Source organism: Onychostoma macrolepis, chromosome 01, assembly GCF_012432095.1.
Source record: "Onychostoma macrolepis isolate SWU-2019 chromosome 01, ASM1243209v1, whole genome shotgun sequence".
Lineage (NCBI taxonomy): Eukaryota > Metazoa > Chordata > Actinopteri > Cypriniformes > Cyprinidae > Onychostoma > Onychostoma macrolepis.
Window position 1 is genome coordinate 23,014,761 of NC_081155.1, and position 20,542 is coordinate 23,035,302.

Below are 20,542 nucleotides of genomic sequence, written 5' to 3' on the forward strand. Positions count from 1 at the left end.
GTTTTATTGAGTGACTCATGTAAGTGCTTTAACAAAAATATGAGCATCACATTTCTGCTTTTAAACCCATGGGAACCCATTATGTCCACTAGTCGTTACTGTAACCTTAACACTTAACAGTGGTTATAAACATTATGATGTTGACAATTTATACTGAACCCAGAACATACATTTATAATAATACTATATTATGATTATCAGTTAAAGATGATTATTAGTTTAAATGTTACTAATCATCTGGTAATCATAAAATGTAGACTGAAATGTTAATATACTTGTTTGGGCGTGTTTCTATTAGAGAGGGTTGTCTGATTTGTCCCTGCATTTCTTCATAGGTCAAAATATCTTGTAATGTAAGAACACCGAATAGGAAAAAAGCCAGTCTCAGAGTAAATGGAAATAAATGGAGTAAGCCAGTACCTTTTAACCTTCAGAAGACCTTGTTTTGAGCAGCAGAGATGAAAAGATCTTTTACCTCTTGTAATAAAGCACATGCTCCTTTAAGCCGTATGATATACTGCATGCCTGCTTATTTCCTAATACCTCGTGCCCTGGATCTTACACACACAAGGACTGTAATAGAAAATGACCAGCTGATATTACACCCCATGTGTCCTGCCACTGAAATAGGGATGCCAGTAAATGTGTGACAATGCCTCATCCATGTATCACAATATCTGTGATAGGGGGACAAAACAGATTGGGTTAAGAGGACACACAATATGGCAAAGTCTGCCGCATTCATCCATCCATCCTTGTACCACCTAGCGAGAAAAAAAGGGGGTTCCGGCAAGGTTGTGGTGGTAATAACATTGCTCATGTTGGGTAAAGAAGCAGAGAGCGTGTAAAGACAGACCTGGTTCCTATGGGAGTACAGGACCAGCTGCGAGCACAGGGTGTGAAGTGTAGGGTTTCCTCTGAACATGGAGACTGCCAGTCTGAGGGCTGTGCTTCACAGGTATGCCACAGACACTGAGGACGTTCATGTTTCAGCCCACACCAGACCACCTGGGATGCTTATCTCCCTGTGGAGTACCATGTTTCACACACACACACACACACACACACACATAGAGTTATACATATTAGGTGAACATGGACACAGTTTTTCTCTCACATACCTGCGTTAATACGCAGGGCCACACACATCAAGTTCATATACACACCACTGACAGCCACACACACCTTGTCTCGGTGCAGAACTCTCACACACAATCACTCTTATACACACAAACTAACTGACACACTCACCGGGTGTGTCCGTCAAACAGACAAGCCCATAATGAGTAGATGTGCTCTAGCCAGTGACCCACATCTGCTGTGGGCAGGTTTGTGTGCGTTGGATGAATGCAGGGGGTGTCATCCGGCCGGCAGGCTGCTTGACCCCTCACGGCCTCTCTGCTATCTGCAGTCACAGATCAATGCTCCCAGCTCTCGTTCTCCACATTTCCTCACACCACTGATCTTAATGCCTCGCTCGCTACCACGGGGCAGTTTCCTGTGTGGGCAACATGTAACACTATTAGAGTGATCATCATTTCTAAAGGTCTGTTTAGGGAAATTCAGTTTCATTCCAAATGTATTCATTCTAGAAAGCACAATTGTTTTTTCCTTACATTTGCCTTACAAGACAATGGGAAGATTAAAGTTTTCTATTTAGTGGATCTCAATGATTCTGAAGCACTAAACTATATTTTATTTCATTTTTAAGTAGTTTTGTTTAGTCTGTTTAGTTTGGTTAAGTAGTTTTGTTTTGCCAGTTGGATGTAACATACTATATCAGACTTTGTAGTAGATAGTATATCATTTTGTACATCTTGTTTCAAGCTGCAACTAATAATCACAGCCAATAAATAAAATGCAATTGTATTTATTTATTTTTTCTTTATCACAAAAAAAAAATAAAATTTTCACTCAGAATTTGCAAGTTAATTTCAGAAATAGTTACAAGGAAACAACAACATCAAATTAAACGGTAACACTTTACAATAAGGTTCATTAGTTAAACATTAGTTAATGTATTAACTAACATGAACTAACCATGAGCAATACATTTGTTACTGGATTTACTAATCTTCGCTAACGTTAGTTAATAAAAATACAGATGTTCATTGTTAGTTCATGTTAGTTCACAGTGCATTACCTAATGTTAACAAGATTTTAATAATGTATTAGTAAATGTTGAAATTAACATTAACAAAGATTGTTAAAAACGCTGTATAAGTGCAGTTCATTATTAGTTCATGTTAACTAATGTAGTTAACTAATGAACCTTATTGTAAAGTGTTACCAATTAAACATTAAAAATTGAATCAGAAAAACTTAAATGGTAACACTTTACAATAAGGTTCATTAGTTCACATTAGTTAACTACATTAGTTAACATGAACTAACAATGAACAATACTTTTACAGCATTTATTAATCTTAGTTAATGTTAATTTCAGCATTTACTAATGCATTATTAAAATCACGAGTTGTGCTTGTTAACATTAGTTAATGCATTGTGAACTAACATGAACAAACAACGAACAACTCTATTTTTATTAACTAACATTAACAAAGACTTAAATAGTGTAATAAATGTATTGTTAATTGTTTGTTCATCATATTAGTTAATACATTAACTAATGTTAACAAATGACACCTTATTGTAAAGTGTTACCACTTAAATAGTACTTTCTTGTAAAACATACTCCAATAATATTCATTTACAGCTTCAAAAAAAAAAAAAAAAAAAGTTTTACAGTGATATAGGCACTTGTAAAGTTCTGTAATTTTTTTGGAAGTGCATGAACATTTCTAAAAAAATGTTATTTTCAAATAATACAGAATTACTTGCTATAGCCAGCATATTGTGTATTTTAAAAACAAACAAAAAACAAATCTAACTTTTTGTCTGCATTATTGAATGCACATTAATGTATTCTGTGATATTTTGTAAAAAAAAAAATTCTATTTATATAGTTCTTTTAATTAGTTTTAAATGACAAATCATTTTCCACACATATTTAAATGGTTTATGATTATTTCACTCTTTAATACTTCATACTTTTTAAAATCTTCATACTGTTTAAAATATTTCATACATTAAAAATCTGTCTCAGGAAAAAAGCTAAAAACAATAACATCTATACAAAAAGGTGAAGGTGCAAAGTTAAACCTATATGTACAGATAACAGGAATTGTAAGCAATATGAAATTGGGAAAACAATGGGAAAACATTGTGAAAAAGTCAGTATTGGCAGCATTGCAGTGAGGTAGTATGATTGAAATAATCTTAGCAGCATCAGGACAGCTTTCAAGATTGGGAGATGAAAATTTGAAGCTGTGGGCTATGTCCACCTCTGCCCTGCTGACATGCAGATGTGAGTGGGGCACATGACATCCCCTTAAGCCAGCAATTACCTCTTTTGTCTTGTTGTCATACAGACAGTTCATATTTCTTGCTCTCTCACCTCTTCTATGCACATGGTCTCATCATTATCGTCAGATAAGCCTTGCCACTGTGGTGTCATTACTGAACTGAGTGATATGGTTGCTCACATCCCTGGCAAAGTTGTAAGTCTACAGCTTAAACTGTAGATTGCTGAGGACAGAGCCCTGGGGGGCGCCAGTACTCAAAATGATGGTTTGGGAGGTCTGGTCATAGATCCAGACTGCCTGAGGTCTGTTAGTCAGGAAGTCTAGGATCTAGTTGCAGTGTTGTGCACAGTCCAAATGCCTTTGTTTCATCAGTTAATGTCAGTGGTAGCTTTGAATGCTGAACTGAAATCAATGAATAGTTTTCTAACATAAGTGTTTTGATTGTATAGATGGGAGAGGGCCAAGTGTGTGATGAACGACGTGGTATCATATCCACTGTAGAATGGTTTTGCCCATAAGCGCACTGGATAAGGTGTCCAATGTGGGTGGGATGGAGGACTTGATGTGGGTCATGACCTGCTGCTTGAGGCACTTCACTATGGCAGGGGTGACTGCAATGGGGCAACAATCATTCAGGCATGTTGCCGGTGAATTATTATTATTATTATTTTTTTTTTTTGTCACAGCAATTATGGTGGCAAAATGGAATATTTTTTGCCTTTTACTTTTGGAAAGTAAATATTTGGGTATTTTTTTTTCTTTTTTGCCTTTGAACCTCACATGCAATCTCTAAATATTTAAAGCTGAATACACTATTATTCTCCATATCCTGAATAAATACAGACAGAGTGACCTTTTTATATAATCTTTTAATGTTCAATTTATGAGCATTCCTCTATCCACAAGTCAAAACCATATTCAGAACATGAAGGCTAGCAGCACTGCCCACACACATTGACTAAATGTGTTCAAATAGAGCCAAACCACAAACTCGAAATTAGGCATTTAAAAGTCCTAATTTTCAAAATAATATTAGAATGTAATTAGGATTATATAGGGAACAGAGATATTAAAGATAAGTACCTTAAGAATATTCAAAACCATATTTTGTGTTTACACAAGACACTTTACACATGGCAATAAAGTAACTTGTAACAAGATGTTTACTGATATTTATATAAACATTCTCAATTTCAATATCTAATCTGAACACAGATTAAAAGCCTGGCCTGCCAATTATAATTGTGCAATTGCAATTTTACTTACAAACTGTACAATCAAATTTATTACATTTTAAAAGGTATGATTCACACACAAATGAAATTACTTTTTGTCTTGGACAAAGAGCTGAATTCATGTGTTTTGTGGAAAAAAAGTGAACCAGATCTACTGAAAACTGCAGTCACCATTAATTTGAAAGTATACTTGTGCAATTACCATTATACTTATAAAGTATATAATCAAATTTATTACATTTTTAAAAGGTATAATTCACACACAAATTAAATTACATTTTTTTATCCTTGGACAAAGAGCTGAACCAGTGTGATTTGTGGGGGAAAAAAGTGAACCAGATCACCTGAAAACTGCAATCACCATTAATTTGAGCAACTTATATATTCTTCAAATTCAAAATTTTCCCTTTGTGTTCCAAGAAAGAAAGAGAGTCATGACAGAAAATGTTCCTTTAATCGGCGTTTAATTCATGCCCCTTTCTAAAAAATATTGATCTATTTCATACTTAAGTGGTCTCCTTTCTTTTCCTTCCACTGGTCATAAATTATAAAAGTCATTCAGCTCAACATAATTTATAGCATACTTTGGACTTCTTACCATGCGTCTTAAGATTTTCTATGAAGTGGTATACTGCATGATGTAACATTTAGCTCTCACCATGTCCATCACTGGCCATTACTCATCGGCAGCCAGCTGTCATAAAGTCCACTGCAGTAGTATTAGGAATGCCTCATAAATTATGACTGCTTCATAAATACAGGGTAACAAATCATTGTGTGGTGACTTTAGTTTACCTCAGCCTCCCTCCATCCATCCTTACTGCCCACCGTGGCTCAATTGCACTCTTTGAGTCACGGGCCAAGCCTCAAATAGTGTTGCTCTTGAGTAGCATCCAACTGGGAAAACAGCTGATATCTACTTGTACAGTATACAGGTCCGAAGTATTAACTTTAGTGATACAGGAGTGTCGTTTTATGTTTATATATATATATTTAAATGTATTATTTTAACTTGTTTGTATGAGGCAATGTCTATCCTTAAATTTTCTGATTTTTTTGTTTTTTTGTTTTGTTTTAGTCAATTACCTAAAATTACCTAAATTAAGTCAATATCTTGTCATGTCAATTTTGCTAAAGCGACATTATGCTAGCAAAAACTGTTCGTCAACATTTTAACATTCAATAAGACATTAAAACTGTCATTGCTATGAAAACTTGAGCTTCTGAAATAAAATAAAATAAATACTTAAAAAAAACTCTTTGATATTATTGATGAAATCAAAAACATTTTGGTAGTAATTCCACTGACATTAACACTTGTCTAGCTCTGAATTCGAACCATAAACATACCATTGTTTTAAAGTTTGCCGCAATGTAAAACAATAGTGTCACAATATAACCTGAAGTTTTGCAAAACAGGAAGTGCCTCATTGCATAATACCAGATATCGCATTTCTTGCATTCTCACCGCATCCCTTCCCATGCCTCATCTGAACGCAGATAGAAACTAGAGAAACAGAACCAAATGCCCTTCTATTGTGTGGATCATTGACAATCCTTAACCACATACAGCTATTAAGTTTGAGTAATGATTTTTAAAATGATACAATAATTTCAGCATTAAAAATCAATCTTAGGTCACATTTTGTGGGACCTCTAGGCTAAAGTGAACCTACACCTGCTATTGTTTAAAAAGGCACTAAAAACACATGCCATGAAAAAAAAAATAGTACCTTTGGTTTGGCAATCCCAATAAAGTACTAAAGTGACTAAAGTACTGGGGAGAGTATGTTGAAGAGCCACATGCTGGGCCAACCCTTTGGGTCACTGGCAGCAGATAATTGGAGCTGGATAATAACTGATAGCCTGGCCGTAATGATCAGGACTAATGTCTGAGAGTGAAAGAGGCTGAAAAGAATAAGAGAGCAGCATGAGAGCGAGTAAAAGTGAGGGAAAAGAGGGAGGGAGGTAGAGAGAGCAAGCCATGGAGAGCTTCCTTATGCTTTGTGTCATCTGTGTTGCAAATTAGGAGCGGAAAAAAAGCTAAGTGAGTGGAACAGATGGACCACACTGGTGGGGGCTAATACGGACCGTCCTTGGGTCAGATATTTACTCCTAATTAGCCCAAGGAATGTGACGCATAAGAGCGGAACAGATACGTTGCCATTATGACTGGAATTTCCTTCCTCTGTGGCATGCAGTGCTTTAACCTGATTAGGTATGGCACTTATCTGAGAGATCAAAGAGCTCCAGGAACTGGTGACGTAGTGGCAGGGTGGCGGCACTTGGAATGCTACGTCCTGTTCTTTACAGTATTTGACACATTTTATTCAGGCTCCTTTCAAAGTTCACAGTGGGAATTAACAATAAAATTACATTTTACATAAGTAATCAACAAGGATAGACTATAAATTTGATTTAAAAAAATACAAAATAAAAATAAATCCATAAAAACTTAATCTAAATATCTAAATTTCACCCAGAGATGAAATGCTGAAAATTGAAAATTTCAAACAAGATACATTTACTTAAGAATATACTGTATCTTGAAATTTGTTTTTCTTCCCCTTTTGGCACATTTATTAAATCTCACTAAATTGGATTAGATGCATCATTGCAAAAAATAATCAATATATTTATATAATCAATATATATTTACTTATATATGTCCAGTGGAATAAGAAAAATAAACTTGACTTCACTAAATTTAATCAGATTTATAATTTAAAAATAAAAGGAATACAATATAAATGATACAAACCTACATGCATACAGCCAATGTAATAAGAAAAATTTATTTGACCTCATTAAATTTGATTATTCATAATATATAAAAAATAATTCCTAAAATTAAAAATAAAAAACATACACACACACATACATAAAAATAAGAAAATAAACCTGATTCAAGTATTGTTTATTTATTTATTTGTATATATGTTTGCAGTGAATAATGTTCTGTACTTACAGTACAGCAGGAAGGCAAAGCCCTGCTTTAGGTTTGAGGCCTTGATTTATGTGCTCGTTCTGGGTGGTTTGTTAGACTTGGAGGTATAAACAAGAAATGAACATAACTACCAAAGCTGCTTAGCCACTTACTAATTAAAGTTGAGCCCTGCATTGGGAAAGGGTAAATTGGTCATTAGGAAGTTTAATCATAACACACACACACACACACACACCACACACATATGGCATAACAACCAGCTCTGCTTCCAGTCAAGACAAACATAGCCACAAACAATTGTCTTTGAGAACTAATACATTTTCCAGAGTACATATACTTTTAATCAAGGAGAATCAGACATTACTGTCTAAAGCAGACTTGAAAACCTACAAGACAAGAGCAAGACTTAATCAGCAGTGATTGGACTAAGTACACAAACCAAATCGTGGAGACCTGGGGATTCTTCTTCATAAAAATATTCATATGGCCTGGGTTAACTTGAGGTAAACAATCTTTGAAAGAGTGATTGAGCACCAAAGCTGACTTGAAAAATTGCAGGACGGGAGCCGGACATAAACCAACCAGCAGTGATTGAACTGAGGACACAAACAATATCAATAACTCATCAACACACATTTGATAGTACACAGGCAGTCAAAATGTGTAACACATTTGATTTCATGGCTATTATTAGCATGGCCTCTGCACATTTGAAGTTCAGTTGTTTTTGACTTATCGAGCTGTCTCCTTTCTCTGGCCACACATATTTCAGACTGGAAATGATGTCAGGTTCCAGCATTAGTGCCATATGCAGCGAGCTATCTTTGAGTCCAAGACCCACCTCACATTGAGAAACTTTGCAACATCTGCGTACCTCCTGTGGACCTCGGTCTGTGCGTGTCTTCAGCAGGTGGACTCCCATTGAGACCAAAGAACTGCTTTGGACTTCCATCCCTAATGAATGAACTTACCGTCAGTGTTCGGTGCTGTTACCAGCTGCCAGGTACACATGCTGAATTTAGGTTAACCCTTTGAATCACAGGTCTATGGTAGATTCTGTCCTGACATCTTTGGGAGTAATACATCACTGTAAAAACCTTAGTAAAAACAGGTAGCACTCGTCATCACTGATCCTACGTCATTCATTATTATAAAATTATGTATACAAGTAATTTCGGTAACACTTTAGTATAGAGACCAATTCTTATTATTAACTAGTTGCTTATTAGCATACCTATTATTAAGATATTAGCTGTTTACTAGTACTTAAAAAACACATATTCTGCATGGCCATATTCTACACCCATAAACCTACCAAATACTTAAACTTAACAACCACCTTACTATTAATAAGCAGCAAATTAGGAGTTTATTGTTTGCTAATAGCGAGAATTGGAGCTTAAAATAAAGTGTGACCGTAATTTCAATCTATAGTAAGCTAAGTGACCGAAAGTGGCCCTTAGTATTATTAGCATCGTTAAACCCACTTAGGTTAGATCAGTGGTTCTCAAACTCAACCCCCCCCCCCCACACACACACACACACACACATCCCCATCCCACCTTGAGACTACCAAATAATTTCACTAAACTAAATGAAAAAAATAATGTTTTTTAAAAACCTACAGGAAGGCACCTGCCTGGGTCTGTGCGACTTCAGCTATGGCTTTTCTCTTCCCTTTCACAAACCGATCCATCTCCCATTCTAAGTTACATCCTTTTTACGTCCTTTTGGCTCTTTACGGTTTTATTTATTTTCTTTTTCTGCGGATGGCCCGGCTGTCTGTTTAACGCACTAACTTAATTAATTAGTTATGAAAAAATAAAAACACTTAAAATATTTTAACGCAGTTAACGCACTGTCCCCGCCCCAGACCAGTACATCATCTTACATTTCATACTTCATTACTTGACTGTTGACTCTTGACAAATATGATGGAGGGCAAGAACTCCATAAACACAGTTATGCCACAAAATACAAGATATCAGTGCAAAAAATGCCTCTGTATTAGTTTATGTCTCATATTTATATCACATGATAAGCGATAGACTATCACGAGACTATCCATGAGCAGAGAGCAATATCAGACGAGTCTGTTTTTGTCCCGATTATAACGAGTGCAAATGTGATTTTATACAACAATTCAGTAAATAAGAAGTTGATGCTGTTATATTTTAAACACAATATTATGTGTTTTTGCAGAGAACATATTACATTTAAAGCCACAGCAGAATTGTTGTGCATCTCCGAGCCACATATCGGTGCTTAGTTTCTGAATGAATCCGTATTTTGAACAAATCATGTGAACCAATGATTCAAAGGCCCATTCATAAGCTGTGTCTCATTTAGAAGGCTGTACCCTCTGGAGGTCGCATTCAAAGGCTGCATACGTCATCGAGATGGTCTCATTTCAGAGAAGCAAGTAGGACACTACGAATGTGACCTTCGAATACGACCTTCTTTCACAGGAATTCGGAGGATGCATGAGGTGTATCCTTCGCTGCTACAGATAACCCACAATTCTTTGCGTCGCCATAAACAACTGTCGTTAATTTGAAAAATGTCGGCACCGGCAGATGTACACACAATCGCAGATGTGGTGTTTACCTTAAATTGCCTCCGGTAAAAACGGATAAACTTTGTTCTTAATATCCTCCTCCTTTTTTTCTCTAACAGATTTCTATTGTAAGTACGCTGCAGCTCCTCAACATTTAGCAAAATAAAACAAGTGAAAATTTTTATTTTCAAATTTCAAATTTAGAAATAATTTTCCTTCATTTAAGTATTGTGAGAGTGCAACGAAGCTCTAAATGTGTTGGCATAGCAATGTGATACTTCCTGTTTCCTTTTCCACCCATCCAACGAAGGCTATCTCGTTTAATTCTAGGTCAAGGACACTCCGTATACGCATTCCTACAGAGGATGCAACCTCCAGAGGATGCGACCTCCGGAGGGCGCAGCCTTCTAAGTGAGACACAGCTACAGAGAGAGCCATTTAGACCTACTTCATTCCTGAATGAATCAACAGTTTGAGCGAATCAAATGAATTACTTATAAAGACATTTACCGCCACCTGCTGGCAGATTTAGTTTCTTATTTAAAGTATCATTTCATTAAAAAAATAATAATAAAAATAAAGACATTAAAAGGATAGTCTATTCTGTCATTTACTCACCCTCTTGTTTCAAACCTTTCTTTTGTGGAACACAAAATAAGGTATTTAGAAGACCGTTGGTAACAGCTGTTTTGGTTACCAATGACTTTCATTGTATGAACAAAAAAAATAAAAATACTGAGATTAGGGCTGCCCCCTAATAGTCGTTAGTCGACCAGAAGAGACTTGGTCGACCAAAATTTTATTAGTCACTTAGTCGCAGATAAAAAAAATCTGCATTGGCGAAGTCATGCAGATCGTTAACGGCTGGTCTATGGTAATACAGTACATCAGGCAGGACATCCAAACGCTCGCCTATCATTCATCCACCACAAATATGGCTTATCATATTGAGATGGAGATGGAGGTGCCGGAGCGCTCACTTGCTCTTAAAATACTCCCTCGTTTTTGGTCATACAAATAAGAATAATACATCTTTCAAATCTATAAAGATTCTATGTTTATTTATGTGCCCTCACAATAACATCAAATCATGCTTTTGTAAAATAATGAAAACAAACAGGATGCACTTTCTGCCATCTCGTTCTGTGAACTTGAGCGTGAAACTCTGTGTACAGTAGGGCAAAAAAGTATTTAGTCAGCCACCAATTGTGCAAGTTCTCCCACTTAAAAAGATGAGAGAGGCCTGTAATTGTCATCATAGGTATACCTCAACTATGAGAGACAAAATGAGAAAACAAAATCCAGAAAATCACATTGTAGGATTTTTAAAGAATTTATTTGCAAATTATGGTGGAAAATAAGTATTTGGTCAATAACAAAATTTCATCTCAATACTTTGTTATATACCCTTTGTTGGCAATGACAGAGGTCAAACGTTTTCTGTAAGTCTTCACACACTGTTGCTGGTATTTTGGCCCATTCCTCCATGCAGATCTCCTCTAGAGCAGTAATGTTTTGGAGCTGTCGCTGGGCAACACAGACTTTCAACTCCCTCCAAAGATTTTCGATGGGGTTGAGATCTGGAGACTGGCTAGGCCACTCCAGGACCTTGAAATGCTCCTTCGTTGCCAGGCGGTGTGTTTGGGATCATTGTCATGCTGAAAGACCCAGCCACGTTTCATCTTCAATGCCCTTGCTGATGGAAGGAGGTTTTCACTCAAAATCTCACGATACATGGCCCCATTCATTCTTTCGTTTACACGGATCAGTCGTCCTGGTCCCTTTGCAGAAAAACAGCCCCAAAGCATGATGTTTCCACCCCCATGCTTCACAGTAGGTATGGTGTTCTTTGGATGCAACTCAGCATTCTTTCTCCTCCAAACACGACAAGTTGAGTTTTACCAAAAGTTCTATTTTGGTTTCATCTGACCATATGACATTCTCCCAATCCTCTTCTGGATCATCCAAATGCTCTCTAGCAAACTTCAGACGGGCCCGGACATGTACTGGCTTAAGCAGGGGGACACGTCTGGCACTGCAGGATTTGAGTCCCTGGCGGCGCAGTGTGTTACTGATGGTAGCCTTTGTTACTTTGGTCCCAGCTCTCTGCAGGTCATTCACTAGGTCCCCCGTGTGGTTCTGGGATTTTTGCTCACAGTTCTTGTGATCATTTTGACCCCACGGGGTGAGATCTTGCATGGAGCCCCAGATCGAGGGAGATTATCAGTGGTCTTGTATGTCTTCCATTTTCTAATAATTGCTCCCACAGTTGATTTCTTCACACCAAGCTGCTTACCTATTGCAGATTCAGTCTTCCCAGCCTGGTGCAGGTCTACAATTTTGTTTCTGGTGTCCTTTGACAGCTCTTTGGTCTTAGCCATGGTGGAGTTTGAGTTGGACTGTTTGAGGTTGTGGACAGGTGTCTTTTATACTGATAACGAGTTCAAACAGATGCCATTAATACAGGTAACGAGTGGAGGACAGAGGAGCCTCTTAAAGAAGAAGTTACAGGTCTGTGAGAGTCAGAAATCTTGCTTGTTTGTAGGTGACCAAATACTTATTTTATCGAGGAATATACCAATTAATTCTTTAAAAATCCTACAATGTGATTTTCTGGATTTTTTTTCTCATTTTGTCTCTCATAGTTGAGGTATACCTATGATGAAAATTACAGGCCTCTCTCATCTTTTTAAGTGGGAGAACTTGCACAATTGGTGGCTGACTAAATACTTTTTTGCCCCACTGTATATATTTGCCTTACAGACATTAAAAGTATATCTATAGAGAGTGAAATGTCTACTTTCAAATGAACCAATTCAAATGGAAAACAAATATTCTCATATTCTCATGTAATCCATGTGAAACATGCATAAAATTGCATCACTACTGCGGAGATGACGCGTCAGTGTCTCCGAGTTCATCTTACACCGAAACAAAGAAAGCACTTGTTTATCAGTGAATTATTTAAATGTTAATGCAACCCCCTTACTGTTTTCCCCCATCACATTCATAATCATAGCTTCTGTGGCAAGCTTTATGCATGCGCTTGAGCGCTTATTAGGCTTTGTAGGCAATTAAAAGGCTCATTATAATAATTTAAATGGTTTATTAATAAACTTGCGATTAGTCGACTGATGCTTAAAATGAACTACTACTAATCGACCAGAAAAATCCTTAGTCAAGGGCAGCCCTAACTGAGATGTTTCTCAAATTATCTTATTTTATGTTCCATAGTTTATGTTAGGCCATTGTAGCCTAAATGTTTATGTATAATACATTTTATGTTAAATAAAATAAAATTTCTTTCTAAAGCTATAGGGCTCTATCATTCACCCGGCACAATGCGGCGCAAGTGCTTTTGCTAGTTTCAGCCCGACGCATTTCTCATTTTCCAGTCCTGTGCCACGTTGTTTAAATAGCAAATGCATTTGCGCCCATTTGTGCACCTATGGGCGTGCTGGTCTAAAAAAGAGGTGTGTTCAGGCGCATTGTTGGCGGGTTGCTATTTTGAGGAACTGAAAATACCCAGGTGAAAAACAAGTACACTTGAACCCATCTTTCATATACTAGTACACTCAAGTGTACTACAAATGGTAGCTAAATACATTTTTTAAATACAAAGATAGTATGTTAAAAGTGCATTTTAGTTCATATTCATGGTGTCTCAAAATAGCAGAGTTGAGTACACTTAGATGATCTTATGTTGACCTTAAGAAGTACTAAAGGATAATTTTTAGTATATTAAGTACAAAATTAGTGCGAAAATAGAGCACTTTAAGTACATTATGGAAGTGTACTTGTTTTGCACCTGGGACTGCGCCATAGACCAACTCAAACCTGGTCTAAAGTCAATGGCGCAATATTTTATTTTTTTGAAAGAGCGCGTTAGTAGAAAATGCGCCTCTGGGCGGGTCCACAATGCTCATTCACTTTGCTTATTACACACAGCAAAGCAAACATGCCAAATATTAAAAATTAAAGGATTACAGTGTAAAAGAATATTATTGTGTAGGCTACATAAATATAAAATGTCATAATGGATAGTCATTGCGTGTATCAGATTTAGCCTACCTATTTGCTCGCGCATGAGCGGATCCGTTTGCTCTCTGGAGACCCGTTCAGTCTGTGCGCCTTAAAATTCCGCCGTTTAAATAGCGAATCCGCCATGGCGAGAGCGCAACTCGCTCTTAAAGGGAATGGGAGATAAGACTGTGATTGGTTTATTGCACGTTATGCCCAAAAACACACCCATTACTCATTAAGAGAACAGGGACAACCCTTTTAGACCACACGCAGGGAGCGCCGACCGTTTTTCCCGTTGTTATACTAGCAAAAGTGGATTCGGAAACGCCCTAAGTGCACCTGCGCCATGCGTTTTAGACCATGCGCTTAGATCGTTGAAATAGGGCCCATCATTTTTAACATCTACTTGATACTTTCTCATTTAACACAAAAATACTTTAAATAAAAAATTTTAAAAAAGAAAAAAAAAAGCTTTAAATATTCTTTTGTGGGTATTTTCACAAATTTATTTTCAGATTAATTAGATTATTTAATCGACACATCATGTAATTAATTAGATTAAAAAAAATTATCGACTGACAGCCCTAATATATATAATATGCACAAATGAGCCTCACACCATTAGACCAGAAATGGTGTGAGAAAAATAATAAAATAAAATTGTGATTACCTGTCTGAATCTGAATTGTGTTCGTGTTTGTCACGAATCTGGTCTGCACTTCCGTTCATTCACCACCAGAGGTCACTCGCTCACCACATGGACTTTCACACCACACATCACAATGAACTCCATTTCCCATCATTCATTGCACTGATTGCACACACAGCTGTAGGCACTGATCACACAGCATCACTAATCACACACACTATTTAAACCCTGGACTTTGTTTCCCTCCGGGCCGAGTATTGTATGCATTTACCGCTCCCCTAGCCGTAGCATCTCTACAGAGCCCGTGTTTCCTGGATTAACCCTTTCCGTGCCATTCCGTGTTTCTGTTCAGTTCCTGTATTGTCCTGCATTTTTCACTCCCCTTGTGTCAGCTGCTTTATGGAACGTTTGTTATTTTCTAGTCTGTGTTCCCTGTATTTACCCCTGTCTCACTGTCGAACTCTTTATTCCCTTGCCTGGATTATAGCCTGTGTTCCCTGGATTATCTCTCTGCCTTGCCCTTTTGGATACTGTTCGCCCATCGTCGACCTTCGCTTGCCCTAGGATTACTCTTGTTTTGTCCCTGCCATACCTGTTTGCCATTGCTCGACCCTGCCTGTATTTATGACCATGCCTGTAAATAAAAGCTTGCATTTGGATCCGCATGTCTCGCGTCTCGTCAGCCCCGTTACAGAATACTTGGCCGCACGAGGATCCAGCGGCTTTTCTACGGAGCCCTGGCCAGGTATGGTCCTTTTTGACCAGCTGCTCGACCTGAGACAGGGGAATTCATCCATTGAGGATTACGTCACTCAATTCTGTGAGTTGTATTATAGGATACCCTTGGATGAGGTCGTGTTTAAGGACATTTTTTGCTTTGGAGTAAATTAGCCCATTAAGTCATGTTTACCTGGAGGAGGTTTGATTGTTCGTTAAAAGACTTTATGGACTATGCTTTACTGTGTGCTAACTCTGTTTACTGTGGGTGTCGCGGAAGAGGAACGCGACATCGCATCTACGACGGTAATGGCAGACGCACCAGAGCACGCTCACAAAATGGTGGCCACAACAACACCCGTTCAAGTCAAAGCTAATCTTCACGAGTCAAGCCAAATCACAGCTGATCTTCATGAGCTAAGTCAAGTCACAGTTGATGTCAGAGAATCAAGTCAAGTCACAGTTGGTCGTCATCAATCGAGTCACGTCTCAACTGACCTCCCAGAGTCTTGCCCCGTCTCACCTCATCTCTCAGAATTGCTTAAAATCTCCGCTGCTCGTCCAGAGTCACAGCAGCACGTCTCTGCTGACCCTCCAGAGTCACGTCACGTCCGGGCTGACACACCCAGATCATCAAGGTCAGTCTTCCACTATCCCAATTTGATGTCTAGTTTGAGGGATGTACCGCTGGTGTCTGCACGCACGGCTGGTATCCCCAAACCAACTCACTCTAACCCTCCTGTTCTTATGCATATTCCCCTGTCCGAGGCACTTCCCCTGATAGGAATCGCTTTGTGTTGCGTTTGGGCTGGGTACACCACCGCAGAACTGCCCGAGGTGGCGGCGCCTGCTGTAGCTTCTCCAGAGGTGGCGGTTCACGCTGCAGGACCTCCAGAAGCAGCGGGGCTCGCGTCGGCCCCTTGTATGGTGGTGGCACCCAGCAATGAACTCTCCCTGTGTCCTGAGTTTACTGCTGTAGAACCTCCAGAGGTGACGGCAGCTGCTGCAGAACCTCCAGAGGTGTCAGCGGTATCCGTGGGTGAACTCTCGCTCTGTCCTGTCACGGCTATGGAGGCCGTCAATGAACTCTCGTTCTGTCCTGTCACGGCTATGGAGGCCGTCAATGAACTCTCGTCCTGTCCTGTCGCAGCCAGAAGGGCTGTCCCTGAACTCACGTTCTGTCCTGTCACGGCTATGGAGGCCGTCAATGAACTCTTGTTCTGTCCTGTCACGGCTATGGAGGCCGTCAATGAACTCTCGTCCTGTCCTGTCGCAGCCAAAAGGGCTGTCCCTGAACTCTCGTCCTGCCCTATCACGGCTATGGAGGCCGCCTGTGAATTCTCTGCCTGTCCTGTCGCAGCCAGAAGGCTGTCACGAATCTGGTCTGCATTTCCGTTCATTCACCACCAGAGGTCACTCGCTCACCACATGGACTGTCACACCACACATCACAATGAACTCCATTTCCCATCATTCATTGCACTGATTGCACAAACAGCTGTAGGCACTGATCACACAGCATCACTAATCACACACACTATTTAAACCCTGGACTTTGTTTCCCTCCGGGCCGAGTATTGTATGCGTTTACCGCTCCCCTAGCCGTAGCATCTCTACAGAGCCCGTGTTTCCTGGATTAACCCTTTCCGTGCCATTCCGTGTTTCTGTTCAGTTCCTGTATTGTCCTGCATTTTCACTCCCCTAGTGTCAGCTGCAAAAACGTTACGGAACGTTTGTTATTTTCTAGTCTGTGTTCCCTGTATTTACCCCTGTCTCACTGTTCGAACTCTGTTTATTCACTTGCCTGGATTATAGCCTGTGTTCCCTGGATTATCTCTCTGCCTTGCCCTTTTGGATACTGTTCGCCCATCGTCGACCTTCGCTTGCCCTAGGATTACTCTTGTCTTGTCCCTGCCATACCTGTTTGCCATTGCTTGACCCTGCCTGTATTTATGACCATGCCTGTAAATAAAAGCTTTCATTTGGATCCGCATGTCTCACGTCTCATCAGCCCCGTTACACTGTTCAAGGCTTTTTGATAGAAAACATTTAGAAAGATATTTTTCAGCCTCTTAAAGACATTCTATATGTATTACATGCCGCCAAATCTTTTATAATCAGATTGATGATGATTCCATCTGACTGAAAAGTTTTCATTGTAAACACCTCAATCCAATTGTGGTCAAAATTAATACAATTTCAGTCTGATTGATCGGACTGAATTCTTTTGGATTGATGTAAATTAGTTTACTGCATCAAGTACAGTTGAAAATAATTCAAATATGCACTTTAAAAGCTTGATAAGATGAGGCCAATTGGGTGTCTATGAAACATTCTGGAGAACCCCTTAAAGGGCTTATTGGATGCAGCATGCACTTTAACAAGTTGTTTGAACTGAAATGTGTGTTGGCAGTGTGTCTACACAACCACCCTATAATGATAAAAATCCACCCAGTGTTTTTTTTTAATCTACTAAAATCATTTCCCCTTCCTCATATTGAGCCGATCTCAGATGCCTGTCTGTGTGAAGTAACACAGACCCAGGCCCCTCCCACGATTGTTGATTGACAGTAGCGTTTCAGCACAGACTGGACTGCTGTCTTACCTCAGACCCGCCCTGAGTGAGCTGTCATCAGTCCGCCATTGTTTCACCGCCGGAGCAGATGTAGACAAGAATGACTCCTAAGCGTTTGAGGTGTTTGTTGTTGGATGTAATAATACATAGCAGTCGTTATTACTCCTGCCATCTGAGCCACTGAAGACGCAGTGGATTACCTTTGTTTTTGAAGGGAATGCACCCCGATCTACCTAAATGCGTTTATGTTCAGACGAATTATTCGTGATCCAGCTTCACCTACACAGCACCTACACATAAACCACAGCCATATCACCCTGCAGCACAAGACTGGTTGCCCATGGAAGCTAAGCAGGGCTGAGCCTGGTCAGTACCTGGATGGGAGACCTCCTGGGAAAACTAGGTAGCTGTTGGTAGAGGTGTTAGTGAGGCCAGCAGGGGGTGCTCACCCTGTGGTCTGTGTGGGTCCTAACACCCCAGTATAGTGATGGGGACACTATACTGTAAAAAGAGCACCGTCTTTCGGATGAGACGTTAAACCGAGGTCCTGACTCTCTGTGGTCATTAAAAATCCCATGACACTCATCGTAAAGAGTAGGGGTGCAACCCCGGTGTCCTGGCCAAATTCCCGCCATTGGCCCTTGTCAATCACGGCCTCCTAATAATCCCCATCCACTTGATTGGCTCTGACACTCTCTCCTCTCCACCTGTAGCTGGTGTGTGGTGAGCGCACTGGCGCCGTTGTCCTGTGGCTGCCGTCGCATCATCCAAGTGGATGCTGCACACTGGTGGTGGTTGAGGAGAGACCCCCCCCACTTGATTGTAAAGCGCTTTGGGTGTACAGCAATACACAATAAAAGTGCTATATAAATGCTTCCTTCCTTCCTTCCTACAGAGGAAGTGAGTATAAGGTTTTTTTATGAATCTTTTCAAATCGCCTTTCCTAATAACGTGGTAGTCAGCAAGTTTCACAAGGAATGCGGCTAAAGTTTACCATCTCTCAGAGAGGGGCTCGGAAGAGAGGGGTGGGTTGAGCAGAGCTCATTTGCATTTAAAGCGGTATGCAAGAAAACGGCTTGCTCTGAACAGAGCTGTTTTTGACAAGGAAAAAAGTATTGTTTTACACTACAATTGAGAAATTTTAACCAAAGTATGTTATAGAATTTTCATTAAGACCCTAAAGAATCATATCAACTTGTGGAAAATGATGACCCCTTTAAGGAAATGCCATCAAAAGCAGGGACTGTCTGTGGAAAACAGGGACATCTTGGTCAGAATAACCGAACTCCACATTTGCCATTTGTCATGAATCTAGAAGGCCCTGTAGTTTAACATTTACAACAATGACCCATTTTAATACAACAGTACTGGTTCAGCTCTTACAAGTTCAATAACAGCCATAGTTGTCTCAGTAACTGGGTTCACCTTATTTAAGTAAATAACTCCTAGTGTATGTGATAAATAATCATCTCTTTCCTTCAGACTTCTAGATCCATTTATCCTTTGCTTGATCTTTTGGTCTTTTCTTTGGCCTGTCTGAAGATTGTTTTGTAATGTGGCTTTTATGGGTGTTTTTGTGGAAGCATTAATTGTAAACAGGATGTGTTTTGTGTGGTCTTTAAGAAAAAGTGTTTCATATTCCTGCTTGGACATTCTTCAAAACAGCCTCTTGCAACTTACAAATTACTTATGCTGAAGTGCTGAACGAACCACATGTGACAATTATATAAATGGTCACTCAGGGTTTGTCTGGTAAAGATGTGCTGCAAGATCACACAAGTAGATTCAGCTATAGCTAATGCAATCCTCAACCGTAATGCATCATTAGCAAGGAAAACAGCAGCTACAAAGCACATGATTTATGTTTCCCCAATAACCCACCTGCAAATAAAATCTCTCTTTCGTAGTTTTGCATGAGTAGGAGGCTCACAGAGCGTTGCATATAAGTTGAAGCAAGCGAAACAATGTGAACAATGATTTATACAGGCACTGCAGAGAGCGTCTGTCAAACGCAGCCCTCAGGAAGCTTTCATAGAGAGGAGGGATAAAGGAGAGGCAGCAGGCCAGAGGTTTGAATGCTCACAGTTCTTGACCTTTTGGCATTAGAAGACTTGTAAGTTCAAACCTCAGCTATTACCAAGCTGAGCTCATCTCAAGTGGCTATACAGACGCAGACTGGAGCTCCAACAACAGGTTCCTACACAGGAATGCCTTTGGATGCCTTTGGACTAGACAAATACCATAAAAATGGCTGTACAAACTTTTAATTTCTTCATTTAATGGTTTAAGTACAATATATTTAGCACTGTGTAAATGTCATGTTAGAGCCTCCGAAAAAATAAGAGTTATTTCTGTTTTGTTTTAGTTTGCCAGGAAATACCGGTTTATATTTCCAAAAATTCATTTTGCCAGTAATTGCAATAATCCAGTGAGGTTTTTATATGCACAAGGAGTCCAACAGCAGATCATATGGT

General features: G+C 39.2%; 1 long non-coding RNA gene across 1 annotated transcript in view; it reads right to left on the bottom strand.

Moving 5' to 3' along the window:
* Positions 1-884: 884 nt before the first annotated feature.
* The window catches only part of LOC131538913 (uncharacterized), an 80,131-nt gene continuing 60,473 nt past the window's right edge, over positions 885-20,542 (bottom strand). Inside the window, exons 4-5 of the long non-coding RNA XR_009270750.1 lie at positions 1,252-1,498; positions 885-1,025 (exon numbers count right to left, since the gene is read on the bottom strand). This is a non-coding gene — a long non-coding RNA (uncharacterized LOC131538913). The remainder of the gene's footprint in view (positions 1,026-1,251; positions 1,499-20,542) is intronic.